Below are 16982 nucleotides of genomic sequence, written 5' to 3'. Positions count from 1 at the left end.
AAGCTTCTAGGTTTCTAGAAAACACAGGCTGCAGTGGCTGGGTCAGCTACAAAAGCCAGGCTGTGGCTTCCTCTAGAATCCACTGGAAAAGAAGTGGGAAGGGGGAAAAGGGTGTGTGTGGGGGGCGGGATGGGGTCCTTTTCTCTTAGCCCACAAGCCCAGCCAAGAGAAAGCCCTGTTTCAAGAGACGGACCTATAGCCCCTAAAGACACTAGCATCCCTGGCCTGTCAGCCTGGGGTGGGGACAGCAAAGCCTCTTTTCCTAGCAACAACCCTTCCACCATGCCCACAGCCTGTCTCCCTATAGCCCAGAGAGCTCCAGGAGAGGATTTCACATACTGGCCAGCTCTGCCCAGGCATCATCTATAGCGGCCCCAGGCCAGACAGCCAAAGTACACTTCTCCTTTACTGGACCACACCTAGGTCTAAATGGTTATTCCCTCAAGACGAGTTTACCAAATGGTTAGGCAATGCCTCCTCCACGACTGTCACTGCTGAAAGCTGAAAACATACTTTCACACATTTAAAGAGCCATTTCAGAGACTGGCCTCCTCATGATAAAGACACAACTGACACGCACTTGGCCACGGCCACGTCAAGCTGTTGCCACCCAGCGGAGTGCCTGACAAGCTATTAATGCCGAGGCTCTGTCTAGCTGACGCCTCTCCTTTCCTTTCCCATGTCTTCCCCAACAACAAATGTGGGCTCCTGAGATTTGGGTAGGACTTACCACATCTAGTAAGGTACCCTCTGTCTTTTGGTGAAATGCCTAGGGATAGAGATAGGAGAGAGATCAGAGGAGTTGGAGGTGTGGGGACATATGAGAACAATGTCACCTTTCGTGTCTTCTAAGTGCCCCAAGAGTGTAAGCGGAAATACCGGAAAGAACTGTCTAGAACATCATCCTTGGTTTCTTTCATCAGAGGATGATTCTAAATTCTCCCCTTACCTCGCAACTGGGTGGGTCTTGGGAAGAAAGGCAGCAGCATGGGTAGGAGCTGATTTGTTCCCACCTTAGACCAGTGGTAGATAATCTCTTCTATAAAGAGGAAACGCCTGGGTTCTGAGCCCAATTGCCCTAAATAATTCCTTTACTTTCGCTTGGTTACCTTCTCCCTAGCTCAGAAATAGGATGCAGATGAGTTATTGAGAAATAGCAGAACATGTTAGGAGTGGACATATATGCATATGATCCAGGCAATTAGACCGTAGAGATAGGAAGAACAAGACCAGCCTCTGCTATGTTGCTTGAGGTCAGCCTGGAATACATGTCCCAAAACACAAAGCAAACATAAAGGAATCGATGGGACTAGTGAAAATTCAGGACTCAGTGATAGACTCAGTGGGTCTGCTTTGCAGCTCACAAGCCTCTGCATCCTGGTACAGAAAGGGGACAAGAAGCACAGGTATGACGTGCAGTACTGCAGTACGGAGTTAGTTCTGGGGTTTATGTGTTTGTTCTTTGGAGATGGGCTCTTGTTTATTGTGTCTCTCACTGTGTAGTCCAGGCTAGCTTCAAATTCCTAACAATCCTACTGCCTCAGCCTTCTGGTTGCTAGGATTACAGGTGTACTCCACCATGCCTGGCTGGGTATGGGAGCATTTTTGAAGCTCTATTAATAGGTTGGGAAAGGGTGACAGTCCCCTTCTTCACAACATGCAGTACACCTTAACTTGTGAGGTGAGGTTAGCCTTTCCTAAGCAGATAAACATGAGCGCATATGCTGGCTGAGGTAGGTGTGGGAACGTATCAGTCAATGAAGATATGATGTGTGAGCCAGCTGAGGGTGCGTGTTTGTACTTGAAAGCCATAAGGTTCTATGCAGAAGCTACGGGTGGCACTGTTGCACAATGCTGGTGGGTGTGTGGCACGGGGGAGTGATTAACAGTTTATAGGCTGTGTCTGAGTGTATATGCGTACAATCGAGAATGGCAATGTGTGACAGTACAGTGACGGGTAGAAAAGCACAGAGCCTCTGGGATGGTCTGACTTGCCCTTGAGTCCTGACTGTGGTTAACCAGATGTATAACCTTGAGCAAATCACTCAATCTTTAATTTCCTCAACCGTGAAACGAGGACAGGAATGAGTGAGTACCTTTGAGACTGCCATGGGGGCTAGAAACGATACTGTAGATGCAAAGGTTTGGGTGTACAGCCTACACACAGGCAAGCAGCCGGTCTGTGCCCTGTGCCCTGTGGACATGGCTTCGGTTGGGTACACAAGCAAGAGAGAGCAAGATATGACCTGTGTTTAAAGGGTGAAGAGGCACCCTGAACAACTGCTACGCCTTTGCCAGTGAACTCCCAGTTCAGAGGGCGTCAGTAGATCAGGTGCCCACAACCTCCTGAGTTTTCTTGGTCTTGAGTCTAAATCAGTGTGAGATTGAGAGGCCTGGAGGAGCTACAGGAAGCAGAAAGGCTTGCAGATGCTGCCTTTATTTTCCCTCCACACGGCAACGGTTGAAGACCGCTGCCCTCATCCACCCTCACCTCCACCCAGACCCACCCCTGCTCTTCTCTCTTTTCAACAAGTTAGAGCCAACGCTGGGGGAAAGCCAAGAGGACAGAGGATTCCCCATAGCCTTCCCCATTCCGCCTTAAAACTGAACAAGAAGCATCATCCCGCCGCGCCTTGCACTCGGGCCACCTTAAGAGCTGAGCAATGCTTTGGCCTCCCGCCAAGCCCCACCCCCGCCGGCTCGCACTCCGCCCCTTTCTCCTCCCGCTCGGCTGGGGGAGAGCTGGGGAGCCCCAGTCTGGCCGGAGTTGGCTAGAGCTGTTGCCATGACAAGCATTTTCTTAAGACAGCTCTTCTGTTGAGACCGTCCTAGGCTGGGGGTGGGGTGGGGGCACGAACTTCCTGGGGGACCATCCCTCCGAAGACCGCGAGTCAGACACCCGCCCAGCTCCCTGCACCCATTTTCTTCCAGGAAGGTCCTTCGCGTGGAAGGGCTAGGGAAGAAGACCCAGCCCACTCCCCCAGCTGTAGTGCAAAGGCCAGAGCGCAAAGCCAGCATCACCAGGTGGTTTGCCACACTGGGGAGAGCGGTGGGTGGTCACCCCACCCTACTCGGTTCATGGAAACGCGGAGGGAGAGTCCCGCTTGGAGACACCTGAATCTTTGCTAGAAAGAGAGGTAGGTTTGCAGAGAATGAATTGACTCTGGGATTTGCAAACTTTGTTTCTTTCTTTCCTCTCAATGGCTTCTCAAAGTACCCGAATTTCCTCATGCTGGCGAATTGTGGGAGGGTGGGGTGGTGGAATAAGAGAGAGGTGGGGGGGGGGGAGAGAAAATGGGAACGATTCCTTCAACGCGGTATGTCCTCGCTGGTTTCTGAAGAATCATATAATCAAACAAGTGATTCCTTTGCGTTTTCCTCTGGATCCCGGGACGGGTGGGGAAATGGAGGGACTGCCTTTTTCTCACCTAAATTAAGGTCTTGGAACAAGTATTTATTCCTGCCGACCCCCATCTGCTCCGGCTCTTCCTCCCCCCTCCCCCTTGGCTTGGGAACCAGCCGCAGAATGGAAAACTGTTGCGGAAAAAAATATTTTCCGCGTCTGTTCCCTTTCTCGAAAGCCCCAAAGAGAGATGGGAAAAATAGAACCAAATAAATCTTCAGCGGGAAGGAAGGCCTTAGAGCCAAGGAGGGGGCACACTGGGGCACAAGGTGGAGGCAGGCTAGGAGAAGTTGGAGGGTGAGAACCAGGAGTGCACAAATTAAATTTTTTTGGCTTTGCATAGAAACCTCAGCAGTTTCTCTCTGCGGCTTACAAAACATCCTCAGACTTTGACGTCTATAATTAGCTGTGGAAAAAGCTGGGAGTTCCCTCTCGCTGCTGTTGTTTGAGTGAGTGTGAGCGTCCAGAACCAACTGTATGAGTGTCTCTGAGGGCACCGCCCCGCACATCTCTGCTTCTATAGGAAAGGAAAGAGAAGGGACACATTGAAAAGTTTTCAGTTTCAAGCCCCAGACTATGGGGCTGATTGGCCTGAGCCTCTGGCATCTCCAGAGGGTCTCTAAACAGATCGCTTAAGTGACAGACGCTAAGGCTGGGATTCTCCCCCCCCCCCCTTTTTTTTCTCTCTCTCTCTCCCTGTTTTGGTAGTGGGGTCCAGCTGGCATCTTTCCCTGAGATGAGCCCAGCCTCAGACTCTGGTCCACCTCTAGAAGAAAGAGTGCCTGCTTGCTTGCTTCCAGCTGGGTGGGGGAGATGGGAGGAGAGGCCCAGCAAATCCTAGGAGCAGAGAGAGCATGCCCTGGCCAGAGGCACCTCCTTCCTGGGTACTGCTTCAGGACTCACAATCCCCTCCACACCTGATGCTGGCACGTGCTGGCCCGGTGGGGTGGTGAGGTGTCAGCTGAAGAAATCCGGGGCTGCTGTGATGCTGGAGGAGGGGGGGAAGAGCAAATGCCCATTCTGCAGGTTTTCTTCTCCTCCAATTGGGTGTCTGGCAAGGAGTCTTCAGATCCACCCCTTCCATGCTTTGACACCCCTACCCACCCACGTGAGCTCCCCCTGTACCTGGCTCATCCCACTTAAGAGACCCTTGCTCTGGGTCCTCCTTATCTGGAAGGGAGGAAGTCAGGGTAATTCCAGGCTGGGACCAGCACGGGAAGGGGTCTAGGGGAGAGGAGAATTTCAAGAGAGGACCCTATGATGTGGGCAGGCTTGCTAAGTTATCTTGGAGGCTCCGAGAAAAGCCTTGCTGAGACCCTGGGAAAGAAATAGAAGGAGAGTTTAAAAGGTAGCCAGGAAAGCCGCCAGAGCAAGCTTCCATTTGGAGGTGTTTGGTGACGGATCAGACTGTACCCCTCAGCCACTCTACCCTACCTGTGGTCTGTTCCCGAGAAGCTTTGATGCCCTTCTGTAGGAAGAGGAGGAGGGACTCCTGGGGGCAGACACTGGTAGATCCGAACTGGGTGCTGCCTGAGGTGCTTAGCACTCACCAGGGGGCCGGCTCTAAAGGCCTTGAGTCCCCAATCTTGGGCAGCTGGGGAGACTGCTTTCCAGCCAACTGTGCCACTACCTCTCCCTGCTGTTAGACTAGCAGGGCTGGGAATCCTGCAGCAGAATCTGGACACACACACACCCTCCTCCCGTCTAGCAGCCTCCGTGACCTGCCCTATTGTCAGCCTCTCGGCAGCCCGGCTCCACCCTCCCAGCTGGCTCTGCCTTAGTCTGAGTACTCCGAGGAGAAATGGCTTTGAGGGAGTAGAGGCTTCTAGCGTTCCAGCCCCTGCCAGTGCCTGGGTCCTTTCCCCTTCCATTTTCCATCTCTGTGTCCCTGGATCCTTGGATCCAAGGTCAAGTTGAAGGGGCTTAGCTTGCCTCATCCCTCAGAGTCCCAGCTTCTGGCATCATGCTGGGACAAATAGAGGCATTCTGTCAACACTTCAAAGAAGAGAGGGGTAATTTAGTTTTTAGCAACATTTATTGGGGAACCACATCTGGAGGACAATGTGTTCTCTCTTTCCACCACGTGGGTCCATGGGGACCAAACTCAGGTCGTCAGAGGCTTCAAGGCAGGAGTCCTTCCTTACCCACACAGATCCATCTTGTCCCAGAGGGTGGAGTAGTAGCACCTGGGAATCAGTTGCATGGGGAGGTGCAGGAAGGGGCCCGTAGTTCGCCCTCTGTTCTATTAGCTTCGCCTTGATCTGGGAACCCCGCTCACTGCAGAAGGGTGGGAGGGAGTGGCTGAGTCAGCTTGTCACATTGCTATGGTCTTTGATATCAGAAGAGAATCAAAATGAGGGTACTGTGTGAGGGGGGGACAAACTAAAAGAGTCAGAGTCTGCCCGAGGCATGGTGTTGGAAGTAAGATATGTGGGGGATGAAGGTCACCAGGCAGGAATATCAGGGAGCCTTGCACCCGCTCTCACTTTCTGTAAGAGCTAGAGAAGAAGGGGGACATGGACTTCTCTGCCAGCATTGCCGCAGCCACAACCTAACCTGAGACTATTAAGCTGACTTCTCTCAGTATCCATGGCCCTTTGCTCTTTATCCAGTGCTCTGGGCCTCTGGGCCAACCCCCACATTAAGGTCCACCAAACCTCTGAAGGAGATGAGGAATATGTTTACTTGGGATGCCTTGGAGCCTAAGAAGCCTATTTGATGTTCCCTTACAGGTAAACGCCCCACCCTGAGCCTGCCCTTTCTTGGAGGGTTATCTGTCAGACCATCTGTGTTCCTTCCCTACACGGGACTCCTGAGATAGGCCGCCCATCCAGCCCACTGCCTGCTTCTAGGGGGGCTTTAATTCCTTCCATCTCTATTGCCAGGAGGGAGGAAGGGGTGGGAAAGATAGGGTGGGGTGGGCACCCTCTAGATACAATCTAACTGGGCTGACAGCACTTCTCCTCTGTTTTTCTCTCTGAAAAATAGATAATATACTCATTGTTTTAAATTGACACAGAGTGTGTATTTATAGATGCCATGTTTTGATATATGTACATACTATATAATGTTCAATTGAAATCTCAGACACTTGTCATTTCCTTGTGGTTAAAAAAATTCAGCGGTGCTTTCTTGTAGATTGTTTGGAGTGGAACAGCACACTGTCATTTTCTCCAGTCAAATCAGAGAGCAACAGAACTTATTCCTCCTCTCCAGCTCCGGCTAGGTGGTGTCCATCATCCTGTCTCTATCCCTCCTCCCCAACCTGACAACCACCACTCCTCTCTCAGCTCTGTCAAATCCGCTCGTCCAGATTCCACATGAGGTCATCTGCTCTTTGTCTTGCCGTGCCTGGCTAGTCTCGCTTAGCACAGTGTCCTCCATCTCCTTCTATGTTGTTGCAAATGACAGGTTACCCTTCTTCCCATGACTGATGTCACATGGTTCTTTCCCAGTCCATCAGCTGACGGAGACTTTGGTTGTTTTGATTTCCTTGCTATTTTGAATAGTGTTGCTGCCATAGACAGCAGGCAGATGTCCCTTTGATCTTATTTCCTCTCCCTGTTTACCCAGCCGTGGCATTGCTGGGTCATATGGCGGTTCTATTTTCAGTTCTGTTTGTCTGTGTGGTGCTGGGAATCGAACCTAGAACCTCTCGTAAGCCAGGCAAGTGCTCAGCCACTGGACACCCTGGGTCTATCTGTTACTGTTTTGGTGAACCTGCATAGTGTTTTCCATAATGATTGTATAATTTCCCCTTTTCTGTAGGTCATAGACATGAGTGTGCCCTGGGCCTAGAGTCCAAGCGCTGTGGAGTATTTTATACTCTGCTTCTTCTCCCAGCATCCCTCTGTCTCCTCTTCTTCTAGGATGAACCACTCTTATCCACTGACTTATTTTCTTTGCGTGTGTTCAACAGAACATGACAAGGACTCTCTTCTTCCTCCGCCTTAAGTGACTTCAGCCCACAGAGTAAACTTGTGGAAGAGAGAAACCAGGAAGGAACTAGCTAGAGTCAGATCTGAGGACTTCTGGTCCGAGACGTATCTGTTGGTCAGTATGGAGTGGGGAGAAAACTGGATGAGGACATAGGCACCGAGGATTTGGGTCCCTGCCTCTCTTGACACGGTGTCAGCAAGGCCACCTTCTTCCTGCCTTTCTTCCAGCCATCACTTAGGGTGGGCAGTAGCACTGAGATGGTATGCTTACTGCAAATCATGTCCAGAACTCTGCCTGGGCTTGAAGAAATTCAACTCAGAGCGCTACAGTGAGGTCTGGCTCGTTTGTAGAATCAATGTCAGGAGGACAGAGTAATACAGCCTCTAGAGGGAGGATGCTTGCTGTGTCTGACAGACCACATACGCGTTTACACAGCAGCCCAAGTCATCATCCCAAGGATGCAGACCCATAAATGAAGAAACGTGTGTGCATAAGACGAGTCAGGTGTATTTGTAATAGAAACCATTGCAAACTGTCCTGTTGCCCGTTCTTTTTTTTTTAACTGTATTTTTTTTATTAAATGAATTAATTTTTGAATGATCTTTTCTCATTTTACATACCTATCACATTCAAGCACTAAGGATAAATCTTGATCCCACTGCCAGTGACCTCAAAGACTGCCCCAACCACATATCTGTCACCCACATTCAGAGGGCCTAGTTCGGTCCTATGCAGGTTCCCCCACTGTCAGTCCAGAGTGAGTTCCCACTAGCTCAGATCAGCTGCTTCTGTGGGTGTCCCCATCATGGTCTTAACCCTTTTGCTCATATTATTGCTCCTCTGTCTCTTTGTCTGGTCTCCGGAAGCTTGACCCAGTGTTCGCTGTGGATCTCTGCATCTGCTTCCGTCAGCAACTAGATGAAAGTTCTATGGTGACAATTAAGGTAGCCATCAATCTGATTACAGGGGAAGGCCAGTTCAGGCACCCTCTTCACTATTGCTTAGGGTCTTAGCTGAGGTCATCCTGTGGATTCCTGGGAATTTCCCTGGAGCCCTACTGCCCATTCTTAAGAGCATAACTAAAGCTGGGTGTGATGGTGCACACCTGGAGTCTCAGAACTTGTGAGGCTGAGGCAGGAGATGTGCTGTGAGTTAGAGTCCAGCCTGCGGTGCACAGAAAAACCTTGTCTCCAAAAAGAAAAAGGTGTGCATGCGCGTGCATATGCATGTGTCTGTCTGTGCTCACACACACACGAGCACAAGTGTCCACACTCACGTATGTGCATACACACGCCAATAATAAATTCAAAATAAGAAAATGGTTTCCTATAGAAAACAGACGAGGGGACAAGAAGTGAGACTGTTCGGTTTTCCCTTTTCAGACTGTTTTGATTAAAATACTTACATATTTCAACAATTAAATTAGGTCCAAAACAAAAGTAAATCTGACGAAAACAGAAACACTGACTAATCGAGTAACAATTTCATTACAAGGAATTAAGTAAAAAGTTTAAGGCCTCTTTTTTTTTTTTGAGACAAGTTTAGACTGGTCTTAAACTTTTAGTAATCCTTCTGCCTCATCCTCAGGAGTGCTCCAACTGTAGGTATGTGCCACTACATCTGGCTAATTACAATATGTTTCCGTGTCAACGCTCTGACTCTATAGTCTTGGTAGAAGATATAGTCTAAGCACTGAGAGAAACTTCGGACTGTCCTTCATAGGTATGCTATGATTCGTGATATTGGTGTCCTGAGTAGAAAACCGTTCCATTTGTTATAGGGCAGATGGGATGCGTATCTGTGCTTGGAACTCAGATGTCTGAGAGTCAGGGTCTGTGTATGGAGAGAGACAGAGAAGAGCATGGATGGATACGGGGGAAGCACGGGATCCTTTGCATCTTTGTCTGTTTTGTTGGTCCTCCCACCAAAAGTGTCCAGAAGCAAAGCTACCTCCAGTGCCGGATTTTTATTTGCTCATCTTGATTGCATGCATGCGTGTGCACAAGATGCATGTGGAGAGGGTACATGCGTAAGGGGGTGGTGAGAAAACAACTTTGTGCAGCTCAGAGATAGGATTCAGCTTTCCAGTCTTGCACAGCAAGCGCCCTTACCTGCTGAGCCATCTCGGCAGCCCCTGGATTTTTATTTCTAGGTACCACATCCGCTATTAGAAGCCAGAGTCACTTGGCTGTTATAGGGTCTGAGTCTGGCCAAGGACAGTGAACTGTGTTGTGCCAGGAAGCTGGAGCATGTGCATGTCAAAGAGCACAGGAGCCTGTGTACAGGGACTTCACAATGGATGGGAGATACTAAGAAACAAAGAGAAGCCCTGGGCGGTGGTGGCACACACCTTTAATCCCAGCATTCGGGAGGCAGAGGCAGGCAGATCTCTGTGAGTTTGAGGCCAGCCTGGTCTACAGAATGAGTTTTAGGACAGGCTCCAAAGATACACAGAGAAACCCTGTCTTGAAAAATTGAGGGAGAGGAGAGAGAGAGAGAGAGAGAGAGAGAGAGAGAGAGAGAGAAGCAACCGTGCCATAAAAAGGACTTCACGAGTCCAGTCTAACAGCTGAAGGGGCAGAGAGGAACAGGAAGGGAGGAAAACTCTTCAGAGAAATGCTGGCAGATGCAGAAGTGCTGGGACTCTTTACATTTCAATTTAGCCTTGCCTGGTGGCTGCCTGGGAGACTGAGGCAGGACGATCACAAGTTCAAGGTCTGTCTGGGTAACTTAGAAAGGCCTTGTCTCAAAATAAAAATATCCAGAAAAAAAATGGTTTGGCATTTAGCTTAATGGTAGATTATTTGCCTAGGGCATACCAGGCCCTGGTTCAATCCCCTGTGCCACAAGAAATAAGCTTATTTAAGTAAGTTTATTTATTTAGCTGGGCATGGTGGCAGATGCCTGCAGTCTCAGTCACTTGTAACACCATGGGGTAGTGATTAGTTAAGGTTTCTATTGCTGTGCAGAGACACCATGACGGCAGCAACTCTTACAAAGGAATGCATTTAATTGGGACTGGCTTACAATTTCAGAGCTTTTGCCCATTATTGTCATGGTGGGAAGCATAGGCCTGCAGGGAGAAATGCACGGTGCTGGAGAAGGAGCTGGGAGTTCTCCATCCAGATGTGCAGGCCACAGGGAGCCACTGGGGCTGACTTGAGCTTCTGAAACCTCAAAACCCACTCACAGTGACACACTTCCTCCCACAAGGCCACTCCTGCTCCAACCTCCATACCTAATAGTGCGACTCCCGGCCTCCCTGGTGTCCAAGCATGCAAATACGGGAGTCTATGGGAGCCAATTCTGTTCAAACCACCACAAGTGGTGAGTTCATGGCCAGTCTGGGCTGTATAGAGAAGTTCTAATTCAAAATTGTTTAAATTTGTTTTTTGGATTTTTTTTTATGTTTTTTGTTCTTTGGGTTTTTTTGTTTTGTTTTGTTTTGTTTTGTTTTGTTTTGTTTTTTTTGATAAGGTCTTACTTTGTAACCCTGGCTGATTTGGAGCTCACTCTGTAGACCCCAAACTCACAGAGATCCACCTGCCTCTGCCTCCTGAGTGCTGGGATTAAAAGTATGCCATCATGCCTGCCCTTAAGTTTGAATTTTAGTTGAAAAATAATTAAATATGGAATAAACAATGTGAGATCTTGATATATATCATAGAATAAGTAAATTAAGATGATTGACATACCCGGGACCACATATTTGTCTTCGCAGTGTTGTGGTCTAAGCCCTTCAAGTCTCTAGTCTCAGCAGTTTTGAAATGTAGTCCCCACACTAGGCTGATGGCCAGGATTTATTCCTTCTCACTGAAACTTTGTATCACTTAGCCAACATCTCCTTCGGAATTTCCCCAACAATAAGCCAATTCAGGCTAGGCGCACTAATAAATGATAAAATTATTGAGCAGGAGAGGGGAGCACTATTAGATCAAAGATTGGTCCCAGCACGCATTGCAGAGTGACTGACTTGACAGAAATTGCTTTTTCACAGTTCTGAAGCAAACCTGGAGGCAGGAGAGGGCCATTTTCTCCTTCTAGCCCCCCTCCCCCGGAGAGGGGCAGTACAGAGGCCATTATGCTCATTTGTGTCTCTTCTGAAGACACTAACCTATTCACCAGGCTCCTGCCCTCCGGATGTCTAACGCCATCACTTTTGAGGATTTAATGTCTATGAGTTTGGGGCCACAGAAGTGTTCAGTCCGCAGCACAACAGGTCCCTTCACAGGCTGCTCTCCACCCAAAGTGTGGGGACCAGGCACTTGTCACCTTGATGAGTAATCTAGCATCCTCAATTGTGGGGACTCCCCACCCCCAGACAGGAAAACTTCCCTGAGCCTTGCAAATAGGAATCTTAACCACAGTCTGTGGTCTAGCCAAAACTGCTTAGGCAGATGACAGAGACATCTAAAGCGGGGGCCATGCTAGCTGGCAGCCAAGACTCTTCCAAGAAACAAACAAAAAAAAAAAATGTCATAAAAACATAGCAATTGGTGGAGGGGATGCTGACAAGTTGGTTTGGCAGGAAAGAGTGCCTGCCGCGAAGCTGGAGACCTGAGTCTATCTCTGGGACATGCAGGGTGGGAAAGGAGACCATTTCTTGAAGTTGTCCCTGACTTCCGCATGTTCACGCCCATACACAAAATAAGTAAGGACATGAAAAGAACATTGTGGCTACAGAAGGCTGAAGGTGGAACCCAGTGTAGATTAGAAGAAACAAAAGAAGAGCTGGAGACATGAGTCATTGAGTAAGTGTACTTACTGTTCCCGGCTCCCCTGAAGAACACGGGTTCAGTTCCCGACACCAACCTCAGACGGCGTACAGTCTTCTATAACGTCAGCTCCAGGATGTGCGATCCCTTCTGACCTCTGTGGGAACTCTTATGCATGTGGCACTCAGAAACTCACACAAACACACATACGTACGCATGAAATAAAAAACATAAATCTTTTAAAATAAGAAAATGAGAGAAATAAAAGAGCAGTCCGTCTATATACACTGCATGAATTTTAAATTGTTTTGCAACTTTGGTATCTGTGTGCATGTGTGCTCTTGGCATGCGTGTGGAAGTCAGAAGACAACTATGGGAGCTGTTTCTGTCCTTACACCATGTGGGTACCAGGGATCAGACTCAGCAAGTATCCTTATCCACTGAGCCATCTCACTGACCCAATGTATATAGTTTAAAAATTAATTTTATATCTTTATTTCCATTAGGTAGATGAATGTTCTGCCTTGTGTGCATATCTGTTAATCTCGTGTGTGCCTGGTCCCTGTGGAGGTCAGAAGAGGGTATCAAATGCCTAGAACAGTAGTCACAGGCAGCTGTGAGCCACTGTGTGAGTGCTGGGGAATCCAACTTGGGTCCTCTGCAAGAGCAGTCAGTGCTCTTAACCACTGAGCCATCTCTCCAGTCCCAGTGTATAAATTTTAATTGCATAGGGTAGGGTGTATATTGCAAAAGACATCCTGGGACAATTGGGACTATTTTAGTCTAGATATTAGGTGACATGTAATTATATTTTTCAGATGTGAAAGTGGGAATATGATTTATGTGGCAGTATCCTTTTTATGCAAAACATTTAAGGCAAAGTGTTTGTTAGTTATTTTCAAATGCTTCAGCAAAAATCTGTGTGCAAGTACACCACACACACACACCAATGAGATGGCGATGATAACAGTTGGTAAATCTACTGAGAATAATAAAGATAAGACTTCTTCCTTAGTGTACGCAGAGCCCAAATTTCAACCCCAGTGCTACAAGAAAACAAGACAATTGATGTCTGTATGGTCGATTTTTACAGGGTTTGTGGAGTTTGGGGGTTTGTTTTGTTTTCCTTCAACATTTCACGTTTGATATATTTAAAAGTTTAAGGGAGAGGCCAGAATACCAGAAAGATCAGAAAGGACCCCTAGATTCCTAGGTTCCCTAAGTACCCAGCGGGGACTTCTCACACAGTTACTTCCCTCAGGTCCTCCCTCTCACTTCTGTGTCCTGTGAGTAGGCGAGTGGGCCAAACAATGCCCAGGAGATGCGATGGCTCTGTGCCTTGGCCTATAGGAAGCCTGAGGACTAGGGGCTTCACCATTTGAGGAGGGGTGTTGGTTGTAAGAGGAAGAACATGCCCAGAGACCCAAAGTTGTCGCTGACCTCTTGTGACCCTTCACGTAATCTAATGAGGTAATTCTGAAGGAACCTGCTCTGCCTGCTCAGAGCTTTGGTCACTGGGCTAACTATGGCCTTCCAGACTCTCCCTTGTTGGGGACAGTAGACCCGGTTGCTCTGTCAGTGACCCAAATCACTGCAGCCACTCCTACCTTCCCAGCCTGGTCCTGGCTCTAGAGAGAGGTCCAGTTTCTGGGGCTGCTCATCTTTCTTTCCCTGGAAACCCTGGATGAAGCCCAGTGCCGCTCAAGGCTCTTTTCCCATAGGAAAGGGTTATTGATCCTGCCTTCAGTTCCTCTCCTGTTTCTTTTCTGGAGTCTAGGGGAGCAGGAGTCAGGAAGCTGAAAATGGGCAGACAGGGAGGGGCTTGTTCTAGGAGCACAGAGCTAGGAATGAGAGGCCTGTGAGATGCTGTCTGTATGACCTTGACTGAGGCAGCCGTCTCCCTGAGCCTTCACGCCCATCACTATACCATGAAGCCAAATTTAGTCATTCAGAGTCTACATGCTACAACCTGTAGCTAAATCCCACCATCTGCTTGAGATGATCAGAAAGGAGGCCAGATAGGCTCTATCTTAGACAGCTACCCTTGGAGTTAGAAGTTGAGACAGGTTTTAGGTTCCCACCCCTGAACGTCAGTTAGCAAGGACTTGGTATTAATACTTTCCCAGTGACCTGTTGCTGTGAAGAGATGGTCAAGGAAACCCTTAGAAAAGAAAGCATTTAGCTGGGGCTGGCTTACAGTTTCATTATAATATTTCATTATTATAAGCTTACTTAGTTCATTATCATCATGGAAGGGACCATGGTGCTAGTCGGTAACTGAGAGCTACAACCTCTTAGAGAGATCCTCTGGCAGAGAGAGAGAGAGAGAGAGAGAGAGAGAGAGAGAGAGAGAGAGAGAAAGAGAGAAGGAGAGCGCGCTAGGGCTATCATGGCTTTTGAAACCATAGAGCCCACCCCCAGTGACATACTTTCTCCAATAAGGCCACACCACCCAATTCTTCCTACCCAAGAGTTCCACTCCTTGGTGACTAAGCGTTCAACTATATGAGCCTATGGGGGCCGTTCTCCCTCAGACCACCACACCCAGCCATGATTGTACTGTGTCAAGAGCTATCAACACTGGCTAGAGGTAGAAAAATTCAAGTCTTCAAAAACTTATTGCCTTCTAGGGGTCACAAATCCCAAGAGACCCATTAGATTGAAATTACCAATGTGTACCGCTTTGACCCAAAGGTAGTTTCCTATGGCTTGGCCTAAATATCAGTATATTGAATGTTGGAAAATGGGGTTGTATACTTAGTGCTGTGGGTCAGTGGGGTTAGCAACATTTATGGAGTCACTTGCTAGGCCAGCTTGCCCTCTCTCTCAGTATGTTTGGCTCTGCGGGTGGTGCACGTGTTATTCAAGTCTTTTTCCAAACTTCCATTGAAATTCTTACATTAACCTTCCTGGAATTGGCCAAAACAGCTTTCCCTGGAGAGAAGAAATTGCCACCCACCTCACAAGACTGCTTTGATGTCCCTAGTGCCTGGCTTGATACTTGAGCATGGAAAAAGACTTCAAGGGAAAAGAAACAGACTACTCTTGCCCCTTGCCTATGGCAGAGAGGAGGACACACACTTAAAGGGGCCCTGGCTAGGGTGGAACTTACTACATAGCTCAGACTGGCCTAGAACTCACAACTCTCCTCCTGCCTCTGCCTCCTAAGTGCTGGGATTACAGGTGTGTGCCACCATGTCTGAATAATTATTTATATTGTGGTACTAGAGATTGAACCTAGAGTCTTGACTGAGCTATATACCCATCTTTTTATTTGGGACAGGGACTCACTATCTTGACCAAATTCCTGTTGCCCATTCTGGCTTTGGACTTTCAACTCTGCTGCCTAAACCTAGAAAGTAGCTGGGGCTCTAGGCCTATGCCGCCAGACCTGCCTCAGCTGAACATAATTTTGAGGGGAAGCAGTTGCCAGGCAGGATCTGAAGGAGTAGAAAGGACAGGATAGAAGTTGGGCAGAGGGGAGGTGCGGGGAGGGGGCAAATCTGGAGGGAGGGCTGTGTGGGGCAGAGGGGAGGTGGGGCAAACCTAGAGGGAGGGCTGTGTGGGGCAGGGGGGAGGCGGGGCAAATCTGGAGGAAGGGCTGTGGCTACATCCTGACTGCAGACACTGAGAGCTTTCTAGTTAGTTGATTTGGCAGGTGAGGGAGGCTGTGTGCCCCCCACCTGCTGGCATGCCTCCAGCCTTGTCTAAGCCAGCACCAGTGTCGCAGGCAGGATGGCATCTGGCCCCCACGGCAGCTGCTGTCTACCTGCTCCCCTGGTGCTGAGGACCGGTAGGATGATTCTGCTGTTCCCTCCTCCCCCACTGTCTGTTCTACACAGCCTTCTTTGTGGGGAGCACTCGCAAGACATCTGTTAGGATGCGAGGACAGGCATAGCTGGCATCCACACTTTCAGGAACTGTCTGACCTTGCACAGAGAGGTAGGTCACTGGCTTGGGACTGAGAATCCAGCTTATTTTGTTGAGCCAAAGCCTGTGAGATAGATGGAGTTAGGGAACTAGTTCATTTTCCTTCTTTGGCAAAGGAGAAAGCAGAGACCTAGAGACTTACCCAAGGACACCTGCTCATTTTAGGCAGAGCCAGAGTCAAAATTCAGTTCTTCCCCCTCCAAGTCTGCTACTGAGTGTTCAACCCCCACGACATCGTCACTGGGTGACACTGCTCATCGCTGAAACTCCCTGGTCCCTGGGTCTCTTCTCATGCAACAGAGAGAACCGTTCCTGTATGTTAGACACAGATGTGCCACACCATGGGGTCATGTGCTAGGAACACTTTGGAAGAAAGACGCTGGAAGCCAGGAGGCCGCTGTGCTATTGACAGTCAGGATCATTAGCACTAGAGGAAAGGCAGAGCACCACCCTCCTCATCCACACAGCTGCTAATGGAGCCAGGCTTTCCCCTTCGCAGCTCTCATAGAGTGGGGCCGCCTGGAGTTGGAAGAGGCTAGCCGATCTTGCAGGGAAGCAGCAGTCATGGCAGGGGTGAGCAGAACCTTCCTCTCCTGCCTGCGTGTCTCTGGGCCTGCCTTTTCCTTGGTGCAGGCTCTCTGAGAGGTCAAAGAAAGTGCAAAGAGGAAACCATGGAACCTCTACTCCTTCCAGTGTAGATGACTAAGCCAGATGATCCTGTGATCTCTGATTTGGGGGCCTAAGTGCCAACGAGCAGAGTCTCTATAGCATGATAGTGTATGCTGGGTTCATAGATGGAACCGATCCGTCATTCACTGGGCAAACAGGAAGTGACTGCAAACCATATTCTAGCTGCTATGTTTGGGGCGGGAAAGTGGTACCCAGGAGACAGGAAGGGCCCCAAGTGGCGGACCTGAGGCTCAGGGAAGCTTTTTTCTGAAGCAGGTACCTGCAGAAAGCCCTAACCGTGGCAGTGTTCCAGGGAATTTGCCTGC

General features: G+C 49.0%; 1 protein-coding gene across 5 annotated transcripts in view; it reads left to right on the top strand.

The window, feature by feature from the left end:
- Positions 1–2741: 2741 nt before the first annotated feature.
- The window catches only part of Atp2b4 (ATPase plasma membrane Ca2+ transporting 4), a 106942-nt gene continuing 92701 nt past the window's right edge, over positions 2742–16982 (top strand). For all 5 annotated transcript variants that reach the window (XM_041649384.1, XM_041649383.1, XM_041649388.1 and 2 more), the window contains exon 1: positions 2742–3137. The gene's annotated coding sequence lies outside the window, so the exon portion shown is untranslated. The remainder of the gene's footprint in view (positions 3138–16982) is intronic.

Source organism: Microtus oregoni, unplaced genomic scaffold (genome assembly GCF_018167655.1).
Source record: "Microtus oregoni isolate MIOR12 unplaced genomic scaffold, Mior012 000003F_ref0000135, whole genome shotgun sequence".
NCBI classification, from domain to species: Eukaryota; Metazoa; Chordata; class Mammalia; order Rodentia; family Cricetidae; genus Microtus; species Microtus oregoni.
The sequence above is the reverse complement of the archived record's forward strand: the minus strand, read 5'-3'. Positions and strand labels throughout refer to the sequence as shown.